General features: G+C 43.9%; 1 protein-coding gene across 2 annotated transcripts in view; it reads left to right on the plus strand.

Annotated features, from left to right (window-relative positions):
• PLPP3 (phospholipid phosphatase 3) overlaps positions 1–23031 on the plus strand; it is an 88425-nt gene that overhangs the window by 22529 nt on the left and 42865 nt on the right. The gene's annotated exons all lie outside the window — the stretch shown is intronic.

Genomic DNA, 23031 nt, shown 5'->3' on the forward strand with positions numbered 1-23031 from the left:
AACCCAAAGCAACCACATTCATGAATTCATTCATTCACTCACTTAATTGCAGTATTTTCTGATCACCTGCTACATGCTAGGTTGATGGGGCTATAAAGTTAAATGGCACAATTCCTACTCACGAAGCTCAACATCTAATTAACCAAAACTTGAAGTATGTCCCACTGTGTTCCATACACATGACTCTCCTCCCCTCCATCGCCCAAATAGGGTTTTATGTGTGACCTTTCCTGAGGTGAAACTTGTAATGCTCACCTTTACAGGTGTTCTAAATAGCAGCACACTGACCAGCAGGGCCAGTCCAGGCAGAGGAGCGCTATAAGCACAGGGGAAGGCTCAATGATGGAGATGAGGGAAGAGAAAATAAATTCTGATGGATTCTAGTCTTCATTTTTTCCCCTGTTTTTCATTTTTATATGTCTAAATTCACCTGTCAACTGCTTGGTAAGATGGAGGGAGGGGAGTGGAAATAGAATAGTAGGAACAACAGAAGGAAAAGGGGTGGATTTGGAAGAACCACTGGCAAGAGAACTTAGTCTGGAGGGGCTGTCAGTGGAGTCTGTCCATCATTGTAGAAGAACAGTGACTTTGGATTATACATTTGGAAAACTGAGTTTTCCAGAGGACACAGAGGACTCAAAGATTTAAGGCAAAAAGGGATGACCTTTCATGTATTAGCCATCTTAAATGTTTATTCTGTGCCCCAAATGTGTATTGATAACATAGCCCATGCTTATGTGTCTTCCAAGAATCAAGTCTCCAAGCTTACCCAGTCTCTGCCTGGTAATGTTATGTGCCAGGTTACTATTAATTGTTTCTAAAGATTAGTTTTACCAACATATGCTCGATCAACAAACGCAAACATGCTTGAATTCGGAAGTGTAAGGGCCTTGAATTTGAGTAGAGGTTACCCTAATATTAGATGTTGTCCTGTGATATAGGGATGTCTTGATTCCTACTACAAGTGGTGCTTTTGATGACTGGACTTAATCAGAGAAGTTACAATGGCTGGTCGGTTGATTGAACAAGATTTAGAAGAAAACTTTCTGGTATGTCTGTCGGCACTGGACCACACACATGACTTTTCTCTTGCTCTTTGAATCAGAGCATTTGTATGGTAGATTAAAATTTTGGGAAAATACTGTCTTCCCTATGTACATGGAGAGATATAAAGAATAAGAGGGTTTATGTACAACCTTGGCAGTGAAATCTGAGGCAGGGACCTGCTGTTTCTTACTTTTCTATTTTTAGCGCCTAACTCGGGCCTGTACATATAAGTTGTTCAGTAAAAATTGAACAAAATAGAATAACCCAAGTCAGTTTGACACTCACATAAGTTTTATAGCCTTCTTTCTAAAGGTAAATTTGTCTTTCAACATTGATATGTTAAACTACATCACCTAAAATTTAGGAAAAAGAGGGAAGATCATGTATAATTCACCAACTTACACAAACATTATTACCATTGGGCATATTCCCTTTTAATCATTTTTTGTTTAATTTTCTTTCAGTTACTTAGATTATTTCTGTGTTGCTAATAGTCACCATAATGTAAGTTGTTTTGTCTTTGCTTGATTGTATGACCCTTTACAATCATTCAGAATTAAGCATCATCCTTTAATCACACAAATTTGTCTATCACCCTCTTTCTTTTTCCCTCATCCTGCTCCCCTAGACCAAAACTCTATTGGGGGAGGCCCTGTTGCCCCCAGTTTGCTTGGATGCCTGTGACAGTACCACACACTGGATGCCTTAAACAGCAGAAATATATTATCAAGAGATATGGAGATAGAAGTCTGAAATCAGAGTGGTGCAGGGGATTCTTCCTGGGGACCATGCAGGAGGGATCTGCTCCCAACTTCTCTCTTGCTGTGGATGACTGTCTTCATGTTCACATGGCATTCTCCCTGTGTACCCAGTGTGCGTCTCTGGATCCAAATATCCCTTTTTCCACAGGTCATCAATCATATTGGATTAGGACCCACCCTACGGTTGTCATTGTAACTTGATTTACCTCTCTAAAGACCCCCTTTCCAAATAAGACCACACTTGGAGATCCTGGGAGGTTAGAAATCCAATATATGAAATTTAGGGGAAGGCACAATTCAATCTCTAACACTTCCCATTTATATGTGAGAAGATTGAGGCCCAAGCCAAGTAACTGGAGATTTGATTTTAGGCCTAAATGACTCTGAGATCATGTGCTATCATCACATCCTGTTTTCTCACCATGAATTGAGAATATCATGAAGAATGAGGGAAAAAAAAATCTTCCTTTATCTGAATTTATTTATCATGAGATAAGTTTGATGGTTATTAACTGATAAATTTAGCTGAGTTTGACCAGCTGAAACCTGTATAAATCATGTGATTTAAAAATAAAGTCAAGTATAGCACATTATGCTTAGTTAAAATGTTTTATTGCTCTGAAGCATCTGCTAACCCTTTACACAGATTCTTCTGTTCTTATTTGAAAGTACCAGAGAATACAATGACTGGTAGGCTTTATAGCATCCCAGTAATTGTCTGGCAATTGGACCACACTTTATAGCAAAATCAATCAATATTAGATATGGGTCACCAATTTTTATCTTGTTTGTCTATCTTTTCTGTAGATTCCTTTTAGGTTTTTTATTTTCCTTCTCCTGGGTTAGTGACTATGGCAAGCTACATGCAAACACACACACACACACACACAAACACAAACACAAGTAGGCCCCATGGAAAACTAGGACCAGCATAACAATGATCAGCTAATGTAGCCGATCATGGTGCAGTTGGTCAGTGCATGGACACCTGTGTCCATTGAATGCACTGAGGCAAGTCACTATTACTCTTAATTTCCTCACATGAATTAAAAACAAACAAACAAACACTTTGACTTAATGATTACTACATCACTCCAGTTGCTGTTTTCTGTGCTTTGTTCATTGTAGGTGCATAAAAATATTTACTGGGCAAAAATGATTGAAAAGAAAGTGAACACATAGTCTCAATAGATGTGAACCAAGGAAGATCCAAGTGACATTCCATACAAACCAGCATGAACTGCTGAGAAAATCCCATTATTTTCTTTTAGTTGGAAATAATCAAATATTGAAAAGACATTGGTGTTCTAGAAAACTCTGCATATGCTGATGGCCTTGCCTGCTTTAAAGGAAAGTAAAGGTTGGAGAAGGCAATGGCACCCCACTCCAGTACTCTTGCCTGGAAAATCCCACGGACGGAGGAGCCTGGTAGGCTGCAGTCCATGGGGTCATGAAGAGTCAGACATGACTGAGCGACTTCACTTTCACTTTTCACTTTTATGCATTGGAGAAGGAAATGTCAACCCACTCCAGTGTTCTTGCCTGGAGAATCCCAGGGATGGGGTCGCACAGAGTTGGACACGACTGAAGTGACTTAGCAGTAGCAGTAGCAGAGCTCCTACATAGAGACATAGGGCTACCCTCATCATCTTTCTTCGTTCTAATGTATTTTGTGGGGAGACCATGGGAATAACCATAGCTTCATGAATTGAGTGTACTCTGAGATGGTACTGTACCTCCAAACTTCACAGTAACCCCTCTACTGACCCCATTTTGCAGATTCCCTGGAGAGGTTAGCAGCTTATCCAGTGTCACAGGACTGAACAAAGACAGAGCTGGGCTTCAAATCTATTTGACCATAAACCCTGTGCTTTTCTTGATCATCTGTATTGTCAGTTACCCACCCCCATCTCATAAAAAAACCAGAGGCTTGGTGATTTTAAGATTCATGTTCAGTAACTGTATGTGAAGTACATAATGCATTTAAAAAAATATTTATTAATTTAGCTGAGCTGGATCTTAGTTGCAGCACATGGACTCTTCAATCTTTGTTGTGGCACATAGAATCTTTAGTTGCAGCTTGTGGGATCTAGTTCCCTGACCAGGGATTGAACCCGGGTCCCCTGCACTGGGAGGATAGAGCCTTAGGCACTGGACCACCAAAGTCCTCATAATGGATTTCTTAATGGGCCCAGGTGACACTTGTTTCGCTCCTTCTTAGAGAAGACACGCCATCCCTTATTCATGATACCAGTAATATTAATTGAGCATTTCGGTGTGCCTGGCATTATATGAAGCATCTTTGCATATCATATCTTTTTCATGTCATATCCCTATGGAGAGTTAACTGACGTGTTTAAGGTGGAGGCAGGACTCAGGTGTGTCTGACTCCTAAATCCACACCATGCTACTCTTTGCCATGTTCTTCAGTAGCCAACAGATGGATTGCCACTCCCTTTAGCTGCATACTTCTTGTCTATACCTAGTTTTGTTCCTGAATAGTGCTGTGTGTTAAGATAACCTGAGAGAGTGATACTAGCAGTGAGTTTCATAGAGGTGTAGGAAACAAAGAGGGGAATGGCCCTGGTCACTCCTGGAGAGAAGGCAGTGATTATTTGGGTTGTGCTGTCTAGGACCTAGCTTGGTGTCAAGGCTTTAGTATCTCTTTTTAAGGGCTAATGGAGATGTGTTTAGAAAATACAGATTTTTCCTTGGGAAGATGCTTGGTCTTGGTCTAAAGCAGGGAGCTTTAGATATGATGTCCTATGCTTCAACCCCTCTTCCCTGTGGCCACCAGGGTGCTCTTTCTCAAACACAGCCTGGCCATGCTGTCTACCCCACACCTATCCCCTTATTTTGAGTCTCTGCAGTGCATCCAGCACTATATGATTGAATGGCATTACTGACTAATAGGATAGGATTAAAAAAAATAATAATAAGATAAATTAAAAAAAACACCATCCCTGATGGCTAGGAAATCAGTCTCATTTGAAAGTCATACCCTCAAAACATAATTTTGGAGCTGGTTAGAGATCATTCAGGCTAGCTTTTCTTAGAGAGGGCTCTGGAGAACTCTGGTTCTTCTAGGTTGTACATTTCCCTGTTGAAACTCAAAAGTGAACTCTGATGAAAGCTCCAAGGAAAACAGTTTGTGCCAAATATGCTTTGAGATATAACTGAGTAGTGCAGGCTCCGCTCCTTAATAGAAAAGGAGGCTTGGCGAAGAAAAGGGACTTTCTGAAGTCATGGAGGTATCCAATGTTGGACTCCAAGACCCAGCCCTGGGCTGCTTCTGCTGCACAGAGCCCGCCTGACATTACTCTCCACTCTCTTTCTGTCTTTAGACCAGGCAGTCCTAAAGTATGTATTTTCTCTTGTATCTTGAAACCATATGTTTCTTAGGTTTTTTCCCTCCCCTCCCTTCCTAAGATAAGCCTCTGATGTTTGGTGTCTGAAATCATTCTGGGTTTTTTTCGGAGTCATTTCAGCAAAAACATTAGAAAGCTAGGTTTATGATGCGGCAGAAGAGAATGTGAGAGGAGGATTGCAGGTGTGGATTCTCCCGGGAGCTGTAGTAAGAAAGACAGGGTTTCTATGGGAATGTTGTTGCTGCTGCTGCTGCTAAGTCGCTTCAGTCGTGTCCGGCTCTGTGCGACCCCAGAGACAGCAGCCCACCAGGCTCCGCCGTCCCTGGGATTCTCCAGGCAAGAACACTGGAGTGGGAATGTTACTGGCCCCCTAAATAGAGAGCTGACTGAGGGCAGGAACCCTGCTTTACTCATTGTGATATTTCCCAGCCCCAGCACAGAACAGGTGCTCAGTAAACCTTTGATATTTGATATGGTTTAAAATTTTGTTTATGCTTTTTAGAGTAGTGATTCCCAGATTGCCTTGGGATAGAATCATCTTGAGGTCCTATTAATAAGGGGAACTTTCAGGCCATTGCCCCCAGAAAGTTTGATTGAGTTATCAAGTGGGTTCTAGGCCGTGGCCAGAATGTGTTTTTTAATGTGTCCCTGATGGTTTGGATGATTGACCAAATCTGAGAGTCACTATCCAGAAGACAATCTTGTTTGATCCTCCACGTCAGTCTTAAAGACAGACAGGAAAATAAGCACTGACCTTCAGGCCTGGAACCTTCAAACAAACACACCCACAAAGAAGTGTGTGCAGAGGAATATGGAAAGGATGTATGCAGAACAATTGGCCAGTATAGCCTGGGTCAGATGAAGAGGGGCGATGGGCAGAAATGATTTGCAAGCCTAATTAGACCTGCTCCCCAGTTCTCAAACCTGCAGCTCTAAGCCTCCTGCTAATTGGCAGTCCCTTAATAGATTAGGACTTGGCATCAGGTCTGCATGTTATTATAAACCACACACAGAAAAACCCAGTGGCTGAGGAACTCCTGCCAAACCCAGGCCTGGGTTTTTTGTGAGGCTTTTGAAGTGCGCTGGCCTTTCAGTATTCTGTATAGTCCGTGTACTAAAAGGCATCCAACCATTCCTTTGGATGGGATTTTTGAAGGGCGAGTCTGTTGAATAATTAATTCCCCAAGACCCATTCTGTCATCTTGATGGACAGGCCAGAGCCCACATACACAGCTCCGCTCCGAGGTCCTTGGAGCACGATAGGAGAGACGATTTCCCACAGATCCCGGCCTGTTCTTAGGAATCTGTCCCCCTCCCCTTTGTGCGCTCGCAGGATGGGGAAGAAGAAACGTTAAGAGCCCATCTGCTGGAACCGGGCTGTGTGACACACCATCTCAGGAAATCCTCACAGCGGCCCTTCCGAACTGCCAGGGAGGACGCAGATGTCCTGAGAGCTCACGAGTCCGGGGTCACACTGCCACATGTGTCAGAGAGGGCTGGGACTCCTACCTGGGTCTGCTCCCTCCACACTGCCCCCAGACCACACCAAGGCCCGAAGACCCTTTTTATTTTTCTGGGTGTTCAGCTGGTTAATCTGGGCAGTGAAGGGAAGTGTTCTGCAATTTACAGCGCCTGCAGGCATACCTGTTTGCATGCCTGGATAATATATGTCCTGTAAGTCCTCCCCTCCCGCCTCATGTTAGAGAGAGAATAGGGTGTCTGCCCAGAGGCGTGGTGCCTTTAAAGGGTGCCACGTTGTGCAGAGGGCACAGTGGACAGAGAGGGGCTTTGCCCGAGTGCGAAGGCCTCCTGCGGGCTGCCCAGGGCACACTCAGGTATTCCTGGGGCCTTCGAGCCATTCCATGGATCTTGCCCTCTGCTCTTGTCTGCGCAATTAGGTTTCCGTGGGGGCTCCTTCCATTTTTTCCCAAGTCCACTTCCACAAAGGGTGAGCTGTAGTGGAGGCTGAGATTTCCATGAAAACCTTCCATTTTTCAGGCAAACATACCAGGCAACTCTCGTGGCAATACCATGGTGAAGGAGAATAATGTCATTTGGCATTTCGCCCTTTTAAGAAAGTGTATGTGTGTGTGTGTGGGGGGGTGGTAGAGCGGGGTGGGAGGGGGCGTGGGGTGTGTGTTGGGGGGACAGGCTGGGGGGAGGATGGGCAGAGAGAACAGTGGGGGCCTTTGTAATTGACTGCAATAGGGAGGTCAGGTGGGCAGGGTCATGAGGAGAAGAGGGGAGCAGAGAAGGCCTGAACGCCCCACAACCCTTGGGCTTCAATACTCTCTACTCCCCCTTTTCCCGATTCATACATTTTGAAAGGTTGTAAAGGGGACGTTGACGAGTTCTTTTTATGTTTTTCTTTGGAAGAAGGACTCTAGACATTCTGTCCCTCTGAGAGAAGCTGGCTCCTTGCTGCTTTGCGAGGATTAAGGGTCTGGCTTCCAGAACCGTTGAAGAAACATCCCAGGAGCTAACCTTTTCTCTTCACAGCTGAAAAATGCATCATGGAGCAGTGGCTTCCTGGAGAGTTTTGGCACAAGAGCTTCCCTCTGGAACAATAGGGTTCCTATAGCAAGCCACCTAGGAGTTCTTTACTGCCGCTGGCTCTCCCACGTGTATCTGAATGCCCACATTTTGTTTCCCTGATCCTGGTGGGGGTGGGGGTGGGGCGGGGCCAGAGCAGCGGAGGGTGGCCCCAGAGCACAAGGATTTCTTGCTGAGGAGGGCTGACCAGTTTATGAGAAGTACCCCTTTGGAGGTCCAGTCAAAGTCACCTATACATAGGAAATATGATGGCTGCAGGGCAGTGTGCAAAGCCAGCTTGACCCAGCAGCTTTCCTGCATTGCTGCTCTGTGGACTTCTCATCTTCAATTCCGGCCCTTGCAAAATCAAGCGGGAACTATTTACTGGAAAGGATTATTGGATGAGTTACATGGCTCAGACAGAAAAGAATCTGCCTACAATGCTGAGGACTCAGGTTCGATCCCTGGGTTGGGAAGATCCCCTGGAGAAGGAAATGGCAACCCACTCCAGTATTCTTTCTTGGAGAATTCCAAGGACAGAGGAGCCTGGTGGGTTACAGTCCATGGGGCTGCAGACAGTTGGACACAATTGAGCAACTAACACTTTCACTTTCACAAATGAGAGGCAGCTCAAACTGCCCAGAATGGTATCCAGTTTGCAGTTGTAACTGATGCTAATTCCCCCCTCCTGTAACCCACACTGAAATGTTGTTGATATCCACTTCTTTTACTGAGCCAAGAGCTGCCCATCTTGAGTTTGGTTTGTATCTGAAGATCGGCAGATTTGGGGATGTTTTCTGAGACTCTTTATTTTTATAAATGAGCATCTTTGAACCTTCACAAACTTAAAATAGCCTGGTCCCCAGTGACCCCAGCTGGGATAATGGACAGGAGGTGATGCCCAGCTGCTCTGTGAGGATGCCATGGGAGCAAAGCCTTTGGTTTATTAAAAAAATGCCTTGCACTCCTTGGATAAAGGTGACAGCTTGAGAAGGTCCATTAGACACCTGGTAGGGCCACCTCTTTCATTTTGCACTAGATATTGCATGCCTGTTGGCTGCCAAGTCATGTGCTAAAGGACATCTTCCATGCTCCCTGAATATTTTAGAAATGCCTCCGTCGAAGTTCCCATGAAGAAATAGAACCCAAGTGAGCTGAAGTGTGATGATATACAGTTAGCAGCAGAGTTAGTACTGATGAATACAAGTTTTTATTGTTAGTTATCATTTGTAGTATTTGTTTTTAAGGTGTTTTGAGCCTTAGCTGTGACTCAAATGGTAAAGAATCCACGTGCGATACTGGAGACCCAGTTTTAATCTCTCAGTTGGGAAGATTCCCTGCAGAAGGGAATGGCTACCCACTGCAGTATTCTTGCCTAGAGAATTCCATGGACAGAAGAACCTGGAGGGCTACAGTCCATAGGGTTGCAGAGAGTTGGATGTGACTAAGCGACTAACACTTTAGCTAAAGAAATTTAAATTCACTTGTACTGTCTTTTTACTACCAGGCGTTACTCCACTGAATTGAAAACTAGCGTGGAGATCATTTTCCTTCCAGGATGTTGGTCGAGCTGAGCCAGCTCAGACTACTCTAGACTCCTCCTTGCTCAGTAGGTGAAATTTATTCAGTAGGCTAATTTATTAGAACAGACACAAAGCTGAATGACTCTAATATACTGATCTACCTTCAACTTACTACAGTTTATAGTGATCCTAGTGATGAGAAGGAGGAGAAGGGGATGACAGAGTATGAGATGGTTGGATGGCATCACCGACTCGATGGACATGAGTTTGAGTAAGCTCCGGGAGTTGGTGATGGACAGGGAAGTCTGGCATGCTGCAGTCCATGGGGTTGCAAAGAGTCGGACGTGACTGAGCGACTGAACTGAACTAAACTGAGTGATGTTTAAGTTAAAAACCTTTTTCCTCCAAGGAAGAGATTTTTTTCTAGAATGAATAACATTTTTAATTCTGTTTTTTCTCTTTTTGCATCTTTTCAGTATCTGAGTTTGAGGAATTAGGTGGGTTCCCTCACACTACTTTTCTCATTTTTTCTCAAGGGTAAAAGGTGGGTAGGAGATGTGGGTGAAACACTGAAGCAGTTTGTGGGGAGTCGGAGAGGCTTTCCTGTTCTGGATTTTCTTTTTTTTTCTTTTTTGTATTGCCTTAAGTACGAAATTGGCATTGGAATGACAGCAAGGAATCTTTGAAATGCATTGACTGGGCTAGTCAATAAACCGGTATTACATGCCTATTGGCTGCCAAGTCATGTGCTAAAGGGCGTCTCCCAAGCTCCCTGAATATTTTAGAAATGCCTCCGTGGAAGTTCCCGTCACGTGGCATCACGGGTAGTTGTCCCCAGAGTATGCCTTCTTAGAGGGCAGAGACCACTTCTTATTAATTTCTGTAGCTCATAATTCTCTCAGTGAGGAGTTCCCTCCTTCAAAGCAGACTTTTTCTCCTTCACTTTCTTGCCACCCAGTGCAATTTGGAGAACTCAGTGAGGCGTGCACCAAGCCTCAGATGTCTGCGAGAGAAGTTTGACTTGACTTTAATCAGGTGTTGTGTAATGCCATTCACTCCCTGGATACGTCTAAAACGAAAATAGAGCCTAGAAGGACAGCACAGAGAGAGGAAATAAACTACAAATTAAAAAGTGATTAGTGAGTGTTTAGGCAGAAGGTCAAAGGGATTATTTTGGACTTCAAACTTTTCAGCTTTCAGGGCTTGTATTCAGTTACAAAATTACATCCTTGAATTATTTGTGCAGGTGGCAGCTGTCAGATTTGAAGAAGGTTTCTGTGTTTTACAAAAGGAGCATTGACAGGGTCAGGAGTGGGGAGGGTGCTCCTGGGGTGAGGGCTGTCTTCTCAGCCACGCACTGGAATTGCTGTCATCTTGGGCAACCTGTGTGACAGTCCTTGTCTGAGCTGACACAGCCCCGTCCAGGTTAGTCCGGCCACCTTCTGGGGGAAACCAGTCAAGCTGGTTAATTGGTATCCTGGAGACAGCCAGAGAGTAGATTTGTAGGACTGTGTTAAATATAAAGGTACATTTAATAAATACCTTTATTAAACATGGTATTTCATCCTCATGGCTCTTCAAAGTGGCTCTTGGCATCCTTTTCTTTTTTTATAACTGGGCCTCAGCGAAGTTAAGCAACTTGCTGAAGATTGCGTAGATGATAAGTAGCAAAACTGGTTTTCAAATCCAGGTCTGTTGCTTTCCTGAAATCTGTGCTCTTCCTCTTACTGGGAACTTTCTTCAGGGCAGAAATTCCCAAGAAGATCAAAGCAGATGGTTAGGTCGACGTGTGCTGAAGCTGATCCCTTGGCCCTTTCGGGGCAGGGTGGGCCAGGTGCTGAACCAGAGCAGCAGCCTCCTCACTTTACCCCTTCCCAGTATTTTCTGATCGTTTAAGGTGTGAAACATCTGGGAAACTCCGAAGACTAATTGTCTTAAAGATTATCCAGTCTAATCACCCATCTGGTACTTGAAGCTGGTTAGGCTCTCCATAATTTATTCCTGGTACAGTCATCTGCACTTTATGAGGGTGCTGTGTTGCTTTGGGAGATTGTGTTCAAAAAACAGGATTTAGGGATATGAAAGAGATTAGATTGAGTTCAGAAGCAAGGAAGCATGGGGGGCGGGGAGGAGTCACAGATTATAAAGTGTGTTAGGGGTGGAGTCATTTCTTCTGAATTTTAGTCTGTTTCCTATACATCTGTTCAGTACACGTTTGGTGAGCACCCACTAAGTGCCAGGAATTATTCTTTGTGCTGAGGATACAGAGATAAATAAAATAAGGACCCTTTTCTGAAGAGATTTCCCAGAAAGGAGTAATGATGATGCTAGGGTGTGGTGGGTCTCAGTATTCCCATCTAGTAAATGGAATATACTATAAAGCAAGTTGAGCCCTGAAGAATTGATGCTTTTGAATGGTGGTATTGGAGAAGACTCTTGAGAGTACCTTGGACTGCAGGCAGATCCAACCAGTCCATCCTAAAGGAAATGAGTCCTGAACATTCATTGGAAAGAGTGATACTGAAGCTGAAACTGCAATACTTTGGTCACCTGATGCAAAGTACTGACTCATTTGAAAAGGCCCTGATGCTGAGAAAGATTGAGGGTGGGAGGAGAAGGGGACAACAGAGGATTAGATGGTTGGATGGCATCACTGACTCAATGGACATGAGTTTGAGTAAGCTCCTGGAGTTGGTGATGGACAGGGAGGCCTGGCGTGCTTCGATTCATGGGGTCGCAAAGAGTCGGACACGACCGAGCGACTGAACTGAACTGAAATGGAATAACTGACGCCTCGGATCTCTTGTAGGTTCAAAACTTTATCAGCATATTACTATAATGTTCCTGACTCCACTAGAGTAAGATTTGTAATTACCAGCAACTATTTGGTGGATTTTTATTTGTAAATTCCTTCTCACTTGGCTTTTACTTTTTAGAATGAATGAGCTTCTAATCAGAAAGAGGCTTTTTCTTTTTTTTTAACACTATCGCCTTGAAAAATAGAACTCTGATAACTTCATTTAGTATATCACATAGACATGTATAAGTTGTATTTACTTCTTTCTTCTGAAGCATAACCATGTAATTTATTAACATGTACACATTTTTTAACTGGCCAGTGAGGCAGATTCGTTCTGGCCCCACTGCCACCCTCATTGAATAAACTTGCAAAGAACTTTGTTGTTCAACAAGCTTTGGCTTCCTACCTCATTCCTTTTACTCACCGTGAGATCTTTGGCAAATCACTTAGCTTCTGAACTTCAGTTTCCTTATGTCTAACATGAAGATATTATTAACTGCCTTACAGTGGTGACTTGACACAATGCTTGGCTTTGAAAACATTGATAGGAGGCACAGTCTTTGGTTAAGTCTTTGACATACCCACGCACATACCCACCCACATGGGTCTAATGTGACCATCACTTACATGGAGGAGATGATAAGTTGAATCAAGTGTTCCTTGTTTCTATTTTTATGGGTTCAACTAAGGACTTTATATTCTTGAGAGCAGGGATGGAAAAACCACACATCTCCAGGGATCCAATATTACTATTAACATAAATGACTGAAGTAGACCAGTTATAGGAAGATTGACAGTACAAACTCAATGGGGATGGAACCAAGATGTAGCCTTGGTATCAGGGAGACAGAAGGGCATGGTAGTGCTTTGGAGAATCTGTGTAGCTAGTTACCACTACCTACATTGATTGCCCCTGGACAGTAGAGCTGGCTTAAGATGCTGAAATCTGGGACTTCCTGGTGGTCCAGTGCTTGGGAGTCTGCTGGCCAACGCAGGGGACACAGGTTCAGTTCCTGGTTGGGGAAGGTTCCACATGCCCTGGAGCAACTAAGCCCATGAGCCACAACTACGGAGCCCTCGCACCCCTAGATCCCATGCTCCTCAACAAAAGAAGCCAAGTCAATAAGAAGCCTGAGCACCACAACTAGAGAAAACCCTTGTGCAGAATGAAGACCCAGTGAGGCCATAAATAAATAAATAAGTAAATAAATAAAAGAAACTGAAATCTGAGTGTTATGTAAGACCTCCTGTTATTAAATATTAATAATGAATTTTAAAATATCTTAAAAACGGGGTGGGCCAAACAGAACATCTCTGAAGGCTAGATTTGACCTTGGGCTGCCAGTGTGTCAACGTTGACCTAGAACTTGGTAGGACTGTGTAGCTTGATGAGTTGACTTGGAGTGCCCTGATGGCCTTGGGTTACCTGCCAGCATGTTTTCGTTCTTGCAAGACCTCCAATAATGCTTCAGTTCTTCACTGTTGGCACTGCATCTGGCTCCAGCTTGCTTTCTGACTGTCTCTAACGTGTCTGGTGTCCTGCCAGTCCCCACGCTGTTTATTGCACCACCTCGTGAACCTGGCGTTTGTGTACACCTGGATAGCATGACTCTGATGACAGCACACTGCTGACGGATGTATGTTTAACTGCTGGAAAAATAAGAAATGCTTTTCACCCTTATTACACCTCCCATTCAGCCTCCTGTGATCTTCAAGAATGTGGGGCAGGGTGCCTGCTCTGATATTTTTTCTCTGTGTCAGGATGCCAGGTCCCGCTAGCCCCTTCTGTTTACACAATCCCAAGAAGTTCATGGAATTAAAGGATTTTATGAGCATGCTTTTCCCGTGGGATCAGATTGCATTGGGAAAAGGGCTGGTAGGGCTGTGACTCTTGATAGAACTCTGATCATGTCTTGTCCCTGCTTAAAAGCTTTCTGTGGCTTTCTATCACATACAGAAGCAAGAAGTAACATTTACAGAGCCAAGTGACTACTGGATGCTTTATAAATTGTCTCAGTTAGTCCTCCCAATCCACTCTGTATGTTGAGAACTATTGCACGATGATGGAAATGGAGTTCAGAGAGGTCAAGTGACATGCCTAAGGTCATACAGTAAGCATGATGGGTGATAGAAGTAGAATCCTGTCTGCCTGATTCCAAAATTTCTGGTTAAATTTGAAAAAAGTAACTCTGCCAGAGTGGGTTACATGGCTAAGTGGCTCCTTTGTAGAAAAGATATTCAGGTCTTGAATCAGAGTTTGCCAGTGATACTTTAATCCAGATGTTAAACACATTACTTTCCAGAATTGTCAGGAAGATCAGAGGTGATCATTTACCTAAGAACTGTGAAACCACGCATGTGATTCTTACCATGTCCTAGTTCTGGGCAGTATATTGCAAATGAGCATCTCATAAGAGAGAATGAGATAGGAGAGTAGCTGGATCTGTACAAATGCATCTCAACATCTAAGGCTTTACTTTTTAACCCTTGTTCAAGGTCACCCTCCACTTTCCAGAGTTTTGTAGCTTTGCGAATCATCTGCATAGATAGAGTTCATGTGTACTTAAGGGCAGGCTCGCTGGCCCATCTCTGAATGAACTTTAGAGTCAAAGTATTTGGTTACATACTCTGGTTACACCTCTTATCAGCAAAGTGGCCACTGAGGCAAATTATAATCTCTGACCTTCTGTGCTTTGCTAATTAACTGATAATTTAGAGGATTGTTTTGAGAGTTAAACTAGTTGATATATCCAAACCTCCTGGCACACAATAAGTGCCCAATGAGTGTACGTGGACTCCCACCCTTATTTAAAGAGGCATCAAAAGAGAGAAAGGAGGTCTTGACCTATTTTTACCTGGAGGAGAGGAATCATAAGTCCTTTGTGTAGTAGTAGAAGTAAAGTATCCCATTTGTGAAATATGTAATGGCAACAAAAGAGGTCTGGAATTCTCTCAGTGAGAGGTATAAATCACTGACTGTTGGTTGACCTGTTTTTTTTTACTTCTTGGTGGATATGGCAGCCCTTTAAAATTCCAACTGCAAAAGCCAAAACTGCTAGAGCTGAGACGTTTAAGGTGGCTGATATTTATTCTAGAGGATAAGATGCTTTTATAACACTTTCAGTTCAGTTCAGTCGCTCAGTCGTATCCGACTCTTTGCGACCCCATGAATCGCAGCACGCCAGGCCTATAATACTTTAAGCACTTTCAAATTAGAAAGACCATTCAAAGTCCTTTCTCATAGCCACAAAAAGACTAAGTCAGGCGTCTCTTTGTCATGGAAGCTGAGACTTTCTGAAGTTAAGGAACCCAAAAACAGTGCTCAAGGTTGTGCGCTGAGCGCCTCACACAGTGCCCAGTGCTCAGAAAGTGTCCATATGTGCTTGTGGAATCCAATTAAAGACCCAGGATTTAGACTCAAGAAACCCAGGATCCAGGGCTGGATCTGCCATTCCTTTCTTCATTTCTCCCATGTGGTTGCCCTGGGTTCTGACAATCTTCTTTTTGTGAAAAAAAGGCCTGAACTTTCCAGGACCAAAGAATTGAGCATTTGTCAAAGAGAACCTCTAGACCAGAATACTGAATGTTCACACCAGCCAACAGCAAGTGTTTTTCATGGCAGCCTCTTTCAAAGGTGGGAAACGCCTTCATAGTAAACTTAGTTTTGTCTCATCTGGATTGTGTCCAGTCTAAAAATCTGGACAAATATCGTAAACCAAAGAAAGTTTGCACACTTCTAAGACCAGTAGCAATTAATTACTTTAAATAGAAACCCTGTCACTTACAAGCAACATAAATATTTGTATTTTGAACCTCTAAGTAGTAGTTGGGTTGACCATTCTGGCCTTAAGTGATTAAAAAAAAATCAGTTGGTCATATTTTAACAGGGAAGACATTTATAAAGACAGGGAGGGTCAGGTCACGGAGTAAGAAAACATGAGCCAAAAGAAAGACAGACCTGAGTTCAAATCCCAGTGACCAGTTGACTCACTTGGGAACCTTGGCCACGTTATAAAAGTTCTGGCTTCAGTTTTCTGTTGGGTAAAAATGAAAATAAGAGCCTGTAACTTTTCAGAGCTGTTGTGGAGATTAAAATACATTAATTCCTAATTAGGTTCTAAACTCTTTGAAATCAGAAACCTGGTGTGGTCCATTTGTATTTTTCTTCCTTTTTCTTAATATTTCTTTATTTTGGGCTGCATTGGTCTTAGTTGTAGCAGCAGGATCTTTCATTGTGGTGTGTGGGCTTCTCTCTTGTTGGGGGCATGCAGCCTTCAGAGCACGTGGGCTCATTAGTTGGGACACACACTTGGCTACCCCGTGGCATGTGGGATCTTAATTCCAGGACCAAAGATCCATCCTGTGTCCCCTGAGTTGACAGGTGGATTCTTTACCACTGGAAGTCCCCTGTCGCGCTCTACTTCTGTGCTAGTCTGAATTGGTGCCATTTACTCACTTTGACTTCAGATGAGCTTCTTAACCTTTCTGAGCCTGAATTTTCCATTTGCAAAGGGAGTAAAACAATAAAATTGATAGAACTCTATACCCTAGCTAAGATGTATAAATTCCTGTCACAGAATCATTAAACAACTAGACTGCACATGGACTCTTTTCAATATTATTTTTTCAGTAGATATGTAGGTTTTCTGCATGTATTAGTTGAATTAGTACTCGCACAGATGCTAGACTTGGCTCATTTTAGGGTGACTACAGTTTGGGTAAAGTGGAAAGTTGGACAGTTCTGGAAAAGGTCTACAGGAGTGATGGGAAAATCTCTCCCTGATGCTCTGATTTCAGTCATGCAAAAGTGCAAAAATTTCTCATTCACTCTCCCAGTCCCACTCTTCCCCTACCCTCACAAACACTTTCTAAAAATCACTTTGAGAACAGGAGGCTGTGTTTAATTTTGCACAAACTTGAAGCTGTGGCTGGAGGGAGCAGGGCTCTGGGGTTGGGTCACTTTGGTAACACTTCCCACATGACTTTATCAATGGGTGGGCCACGAAAACTTATCCCATGTTTTTTTACACCCCACCCCCAAACCGCCCAACCTGCCCAAGTGTTAGTTTTTCAAAGCCCAAGAACTTTCAAAGGCTGAACCCAACACAGGGGCTTTTCTTCGTGCTTTGATTTTCTGCCCATTAAGTGTTTGTCAGTGAGTTCGTATTTCGCCTCCCCTGCAGCCTACACATCCCAAGAGGTCCCTGGAGGTTTAGGAAGTTAATTGATCCTTGATTAAAAGAAGGAGAAATGCTTGAGTCTGAGGTCTTAGAATCACCAGATGGGGGATATGTGTGTGTGTGTGTGTGTGTGTGTGTGTGTGTGTGTGTGTATTCACTTACATTTTCATTCTGCTTTGCAAAAAGCTTATAATGTACCTTTCAGTATAGATAAATTTAATTCCAGGATATTGGCCTCAGAGTTTTAATAATATTAGATACTAACATGTGTAGTACACGGTAAATGTTCAGGGAACAGGAGCCAGTGCTGTTGCCTTGACTGTTCCAAACAAAAAACTTTCTTCAAAGAAAGACCATGAGATTTGCTGAGCTTCAATTAATGTATTAATACTCATAGCTGCTTCCTTCCCTCTATTTTAAGTGACTCATTTATTTTAGAATGTGCCCAGGAGTCAGAGCATTTGAGCCCGTCTACCTCCACAGCTTTTCTGACCCAGTGACTCTGGTAAGTCACTTTAATCCCTTTGAACCTTAGGGTGACTTAATATGTTAGCTTTTATGACTGTTTCTCCTATTGGCCTTTGGGCCACTGGAAGGCTGGGACTCCAACTCAGTAGTTCCATCACTGCTGAGAACTGAGAAAAGGCAGCAGGTTTGTCTGCCTTGCCGGTTTATGTGGGGATCCTTTGCACCTCGTGTATCTCTCCCAGTCCTGTAGCCAGATTTAAAGTTGTATTTTCATCATAGCAGTGACCCTCATTTTGTTGATAGCCTATTGCAGTCCTTGTGCTCTCTGCTCAGTTGCTTAGTTGTATCTGACTCTTTGTGACCCCATGGATTGTAGCCCTCCCAGGCTCCTCTGTCCATGGGATTTTCCAGGCAAGAATTCTGGCACTGTTTACCATTTCCTCCTCCAGAGGATTTTTCCTGACCCAGGGATGGAGCCTGTGTCTCTTGAGTCTCCTGCATTGGTAGACAGATTCATTACCACTGGTGCCACCTTAGGAAGCCCTATTGCAATCCCTAAGCTACACTGTTTTTATGAGTGTATTTAGGACCCCAGGGAGAAGGAAATAGCAACCAAGTTCAGTATTCTTGCCTAGAAAACTCTGTGGACAGAGGAGCCTGGTGGGCTGCTGTCCATGGGGTTGCACAGAGTTGGACATGACTGAAGCGACTTAGCATGTATGCCTGCATTAGGGCCCCAGAAACCTACTCACATAAGTGTCAAATTAAACCTCCCCTCTGGACCATCTTTAGTGTCCCCTGTAGAGTGCTCTTTTGTGTGTTCATTGTACTTTCTACATCTGTCAGTCCTCACACTGTAAAAATATTTTAGTGCACTTGTTTTCATGACTTTTTTTACAACACAGTGAGCTTCTTGAGGCCAGGTACTTTGATGTACTCTCACCTCAATTTCCAGTACCTATCACTAGGAATTTTCTTGGAATGAAACAGCCAGGAAATATAGTGATTGGTAATAAAGGTAGTGCCAACATTGGAAATGGAAATCCTGCTTTGGATTAGAATGGCCTCATCTCTGTGTCCTGGAGAGGCCAGGCATCATGTCACTTGAGGACTGGCTGCCCCATTGAGGGAGACATATTTATGCTTTTCCCATCAACTGAAGGGAATCTGAGGTTATTCTTTTCCTGGAGCCAAGTCAAGACTCAACTGGCATCACCCCCAATCATGTCACAAGTCTGTAGGGGAGACAGAAAAGGCCATTGGGTTTTCTCAATGCTGTCTCCATGCCTTTCAAGAAAATAAAACGAACCATATTCAGATCCAACTTCTTGTCTGCTTGTGGTCATCATCCATATTATTGGAACCGGAAGCCCTCCCCAAGCCTCGGACAAGAAGGAAGGAAGAGGGTTTGGATAGCTCCCAGGGTGAGTGCAGAACTGACCAGACAGATCTTCTTTTCTAACCTTCTCTGTGGGACTTTCCCTTCCTTCTTCCTTACAGCATTTTTGAGTGTCCACGTGTGCACCAGACTCTCTGCTGACCCTTTCGCATGCTCTTGCCTGATTTCTTCCAACTAAAACAACTGCCTGTACTGATTTCATTCCATGATCTGTGTCTTCCCCTACTAGACAATAAGCTTCCTGAGGGCAGGACTTATGTCATCTCTGTACTCCTTGTACTTTGTAGGCATATTTGAGACTCAATAAATACTTGTTGAATGAGTGAGTGAATGCATTAATGTATTATAATGTATTATACCATCCCATCAATCTCAAAGCAAGTCTTCATTTTCCCATTGAGCAGATGAGAAGGGTGTCATGAGATGGGAAGTAACTTGCTCAAGTAGTGGTGAGCAGAGTTGAAATCATTAACCGAGTTCAGTCTGGCTCCACAGCTCTTTTATATGTTTTATTGTCCTTAGAAACATATGTTTTACAGGCCTATCATGTGAACACTATTAAAAATAGAAGCTGGAGGCCTAAGAGCGGAGCACAAATGTAAGGAACTGGGGGTCTGTTCCCTTCCTGAGTTTATTAGCAACGCTTTGGCTCCTCGGCACCACAGAGGCTGTGGCCAGGCTCAGATGCGAAGCTAACAATGTTGATCACGATGTGTGGAACTTTAAAAGCGGACTATTAATATCATACTGCTGGCTTTGCAGCTCCTTTTCATAGCCAACTTGGCCACATTTCAAAGTGTTCAGGCAGTGGAATGAAGATGGCTCAGGCCCACAGGATATCTTCTCTCTCCTAGCCCCCAACCCAAGAGGATCAGCTAACTGCACTTGCCACCACTAAGCCAGAACATGCATTCACTGTCTCCCCTTCCTCCTCCTTTTCTCCATCCTCGCAGAGACAGAATTTCAAGAGCTGCTGGTGATTGCCTTCCAGGGCCCCTCTGTGTTTACTTTCTGAAGGTCAGGCACAATGCTGTGGTGTGTGGCTGGGCTTTCTTTTCAAAGCACCAGTATGAATTTGATAAAGTAAATTGTTGTTCTAGCAGGAAGCAGTTAGGGGTCACAAAATAAATAGCTGTAGAATTCAAATAAATCCAAAGAATAAAACCAAATAAATCCATGTGTGTATGCATAGTGATACATAAATACACTTTTTAGAAAGTGAGCATTTTTATCACTGCTGGCCTGGACCAGAGTCATTGAAAAACTGTGGTACATTTTTTTTTTTTTTTTAAAGGCAGTCTGGGCCTTTGAGCAACATGACGTGAGCTTAATTCTTTTGGAAAAACATGAAAGTGGAATCTTATCTTTTAAATGGCTGCTTATCGTATTTTTTTTCCCCCACTAATGAAATTCCTATATGGATGAAACCAATTTGTAAAGTCAAATTGGGGATTTAGGCACTTTGAAGACTCTGAGTGAGCTAAACAGTCATTCTGAGCCTCTCTCTTCTCTACTGGGAGATGAGTGATAGCAGTGCTTATGTGATTTTTAAATGACCACTCAGGGTTGTTGGAGGGTTCAATGCAAACATGGATGCAAAGTGTCTTGTACATTGTGGCGCACATCAGCAGTGACTGTTATCACTGACCAGATGTTTTGCATGGTCTTCCTTAATCTGGACATGCAGTGGCTCTCCTTTCACCTTTTTTTAACCTTTTCCCCATCTTGGCGAGGTGGCAATGGCACTTGGCGTTGAACTTGGAGCTGGGGGAGGAAGTGTCTTTCCAGCTTAAGAGGAGAGCATGAACCAAGACAGAGGTCCCGTGTCCCGTTTTGTTGGAGTGTGTGTCAAGGAGGTTCGGGTTGTGGGGACTCCGGAGGTTGGACTTAGGGACGTCATCTTGTCCTGTGTGGTGAGGAACCATTGACAGACCTTGAGCATGGCCGTGACATGCTCGTGCTCAGGAAGTAAATGGGTGGGTGTGTATAAGAGGCCCAGAAGGCCAGGACACCAATCTGGAGGCTGCTGCCTGGTCCAAGCAAGAGAGATTGTGGGCCTTCACTTTTTGCTTCAGGCTTGTAACGGCCTTTGCTGGCAGGTGATGAAATCTGTTTTCCATGACCTTTAAGAAAATGGCATCTGAGCTGGACGCTGATAAACTAGCAGCAGCTGCGAGAGTGCCTCGCGGTGCTCCTGATGCCCTTGGGCTCTGCTCCAGGTCTGCAGGCAGCAGGGCCCAACTCAGCTCTGCTCAGTCTTGTCAATGACTTGTGGAACAATGAAAGGAAAGAATCGGAAATGCCGTTCACTGAGCAGCTTCTGTGTGCCAGCTCTCTGCTGGGAGTTTTGGGTGCTTTGATCCCCTTTAGGCATCAGTACAACTCATCTGTGAGGGAACTGAGGCTCAGGAAGATGGAGAAAGAAGCAGAAGTCTCATTGCTAGGAAGTGGTGGATCTGGGGGTTCAAATTTAGGTTATCTTACTCCAGGGTCTTCAGAATTCCATGCCTGAGTCCCTTGAGGTGAGCTTTTCGAAGGGGAATGGTTGGCTTAAGAGAGGAAGGCACTTGGAGGCATCATAAGACATCATTAGATTTGGAACTTTGTTAGTGATAATTATAAATTGTGCTGTGACTTTAGCAGGATGACGTAAAGTAGCGGAAAAGCTCCTGTCCTGGTGCTTGCACTGTCTCCCTCTGTGCTCTTGGTCAAGACAAGAGGATCATTCTACACCTTCTTAGTCATGAGTAAAGGCAGGAAGGGGGTGCATGTAGAGAAGGTTTTGTTGTTTAGTCACTTAGTCAGTGTTGTCCGACTCTACTGCAGCCCGCCAGGCTTCTCTGTCAATGGGATTTCCTAGGCAAGAATCCTGGAGTGAGTTGCCATTTCTTTCTTCAGGGGATCGTCCCAACCCAGGGATGGAACCCTGTCTCTCCTGCATTATAGTTGGATTCTTTACCACTGAGACACCTGGGAAGCCCTAGAGAAGGGTGTTCAGTTCAGTTCAGTTCAGTTCAGTCGCTCAGTCATGTCCGACTCTCTCCGACCCCATGAATGGCAACACGCCAGGCCTCCCTGTCCATCACAAACTCCCGGAGTCTACTCAAACTCATGCCCATCAAGTCAGTGATGCCATCCAGCCATCTCATCCTCTGTCGTCCCCTTCTCCTCCTGCCCCCAATCCCTCCCAGCATCAGGGTCTTTTCCAATGAGTCAACTCTTCGCATGAGGTGGCCAGAGTATTGGAGTTTCAGCTTCAGCATCAGTCCTTCCAATGAACACCCAGGACTGATCTCCTTTAGGATGGACTGGCTGGATCTCTTTGCAGTCCAAGGGACTCTCAAGAGTCTTCTCCAACACCATAGTTCAAAAGCATCAATTTTTCGGTGCTCAACTTTCTTCACAGTCCAATTCTCACATCCATACATGACCACTGGAAAAACCATAGCCTTTGACTAGACAGACCTTTGTTGGCAAAGTAATGTCTCTGCTTTTTAATATGCTATCTAGGTTGGTCATAACTTTCCTTCCAAGGAGTAAGGAAGCGTCTTTTAATTTCATGGCTGCAGTTACCATCTGCAGTGATTTTGGAGCCCCCCAAAATAAAATCTGACACTGTTTCCACTGTCTCCCATGAGGTAATGGGATCAGATGCCATGATCTTAAGTTTTCTGAATGGTGAGTTTGAAGCCAACTTTTCCACTCTCCTCTTTCACTTTCATCAAGAGGCTTTTTAGTTCCTCTTCACTTTCTGCCATAAGGGTGGTGTCATCGGCATATCTGAGGTTATTGATATTTCTCCTGGCAATCTTGATTCCAGCTTGTGCTTCTTCCAGCCCAGCATTTCTCATGATGTACTCTGTATATAAGTTAAATATGCAGGGTAACAATATACAGCCTTGACGTACTCCTTTACCTATTTGGAACTAGTCTGTGGTTCCATGTCCAGTTCT

This window comes from Muntiacus reevesi, chromosome 1, assembly GCF_963930625.1.
Source record: "Muntiacus reevesi chromosome 1, mMunRee1.1, whole genome shotgun sequence".
NCBI classification, from domain to species: Eukaryota; Metazoa; Chordata; class Mammalia; order Artiodactyla; family Cervidae; genus Muntiacus; species Muntiacus reevesi.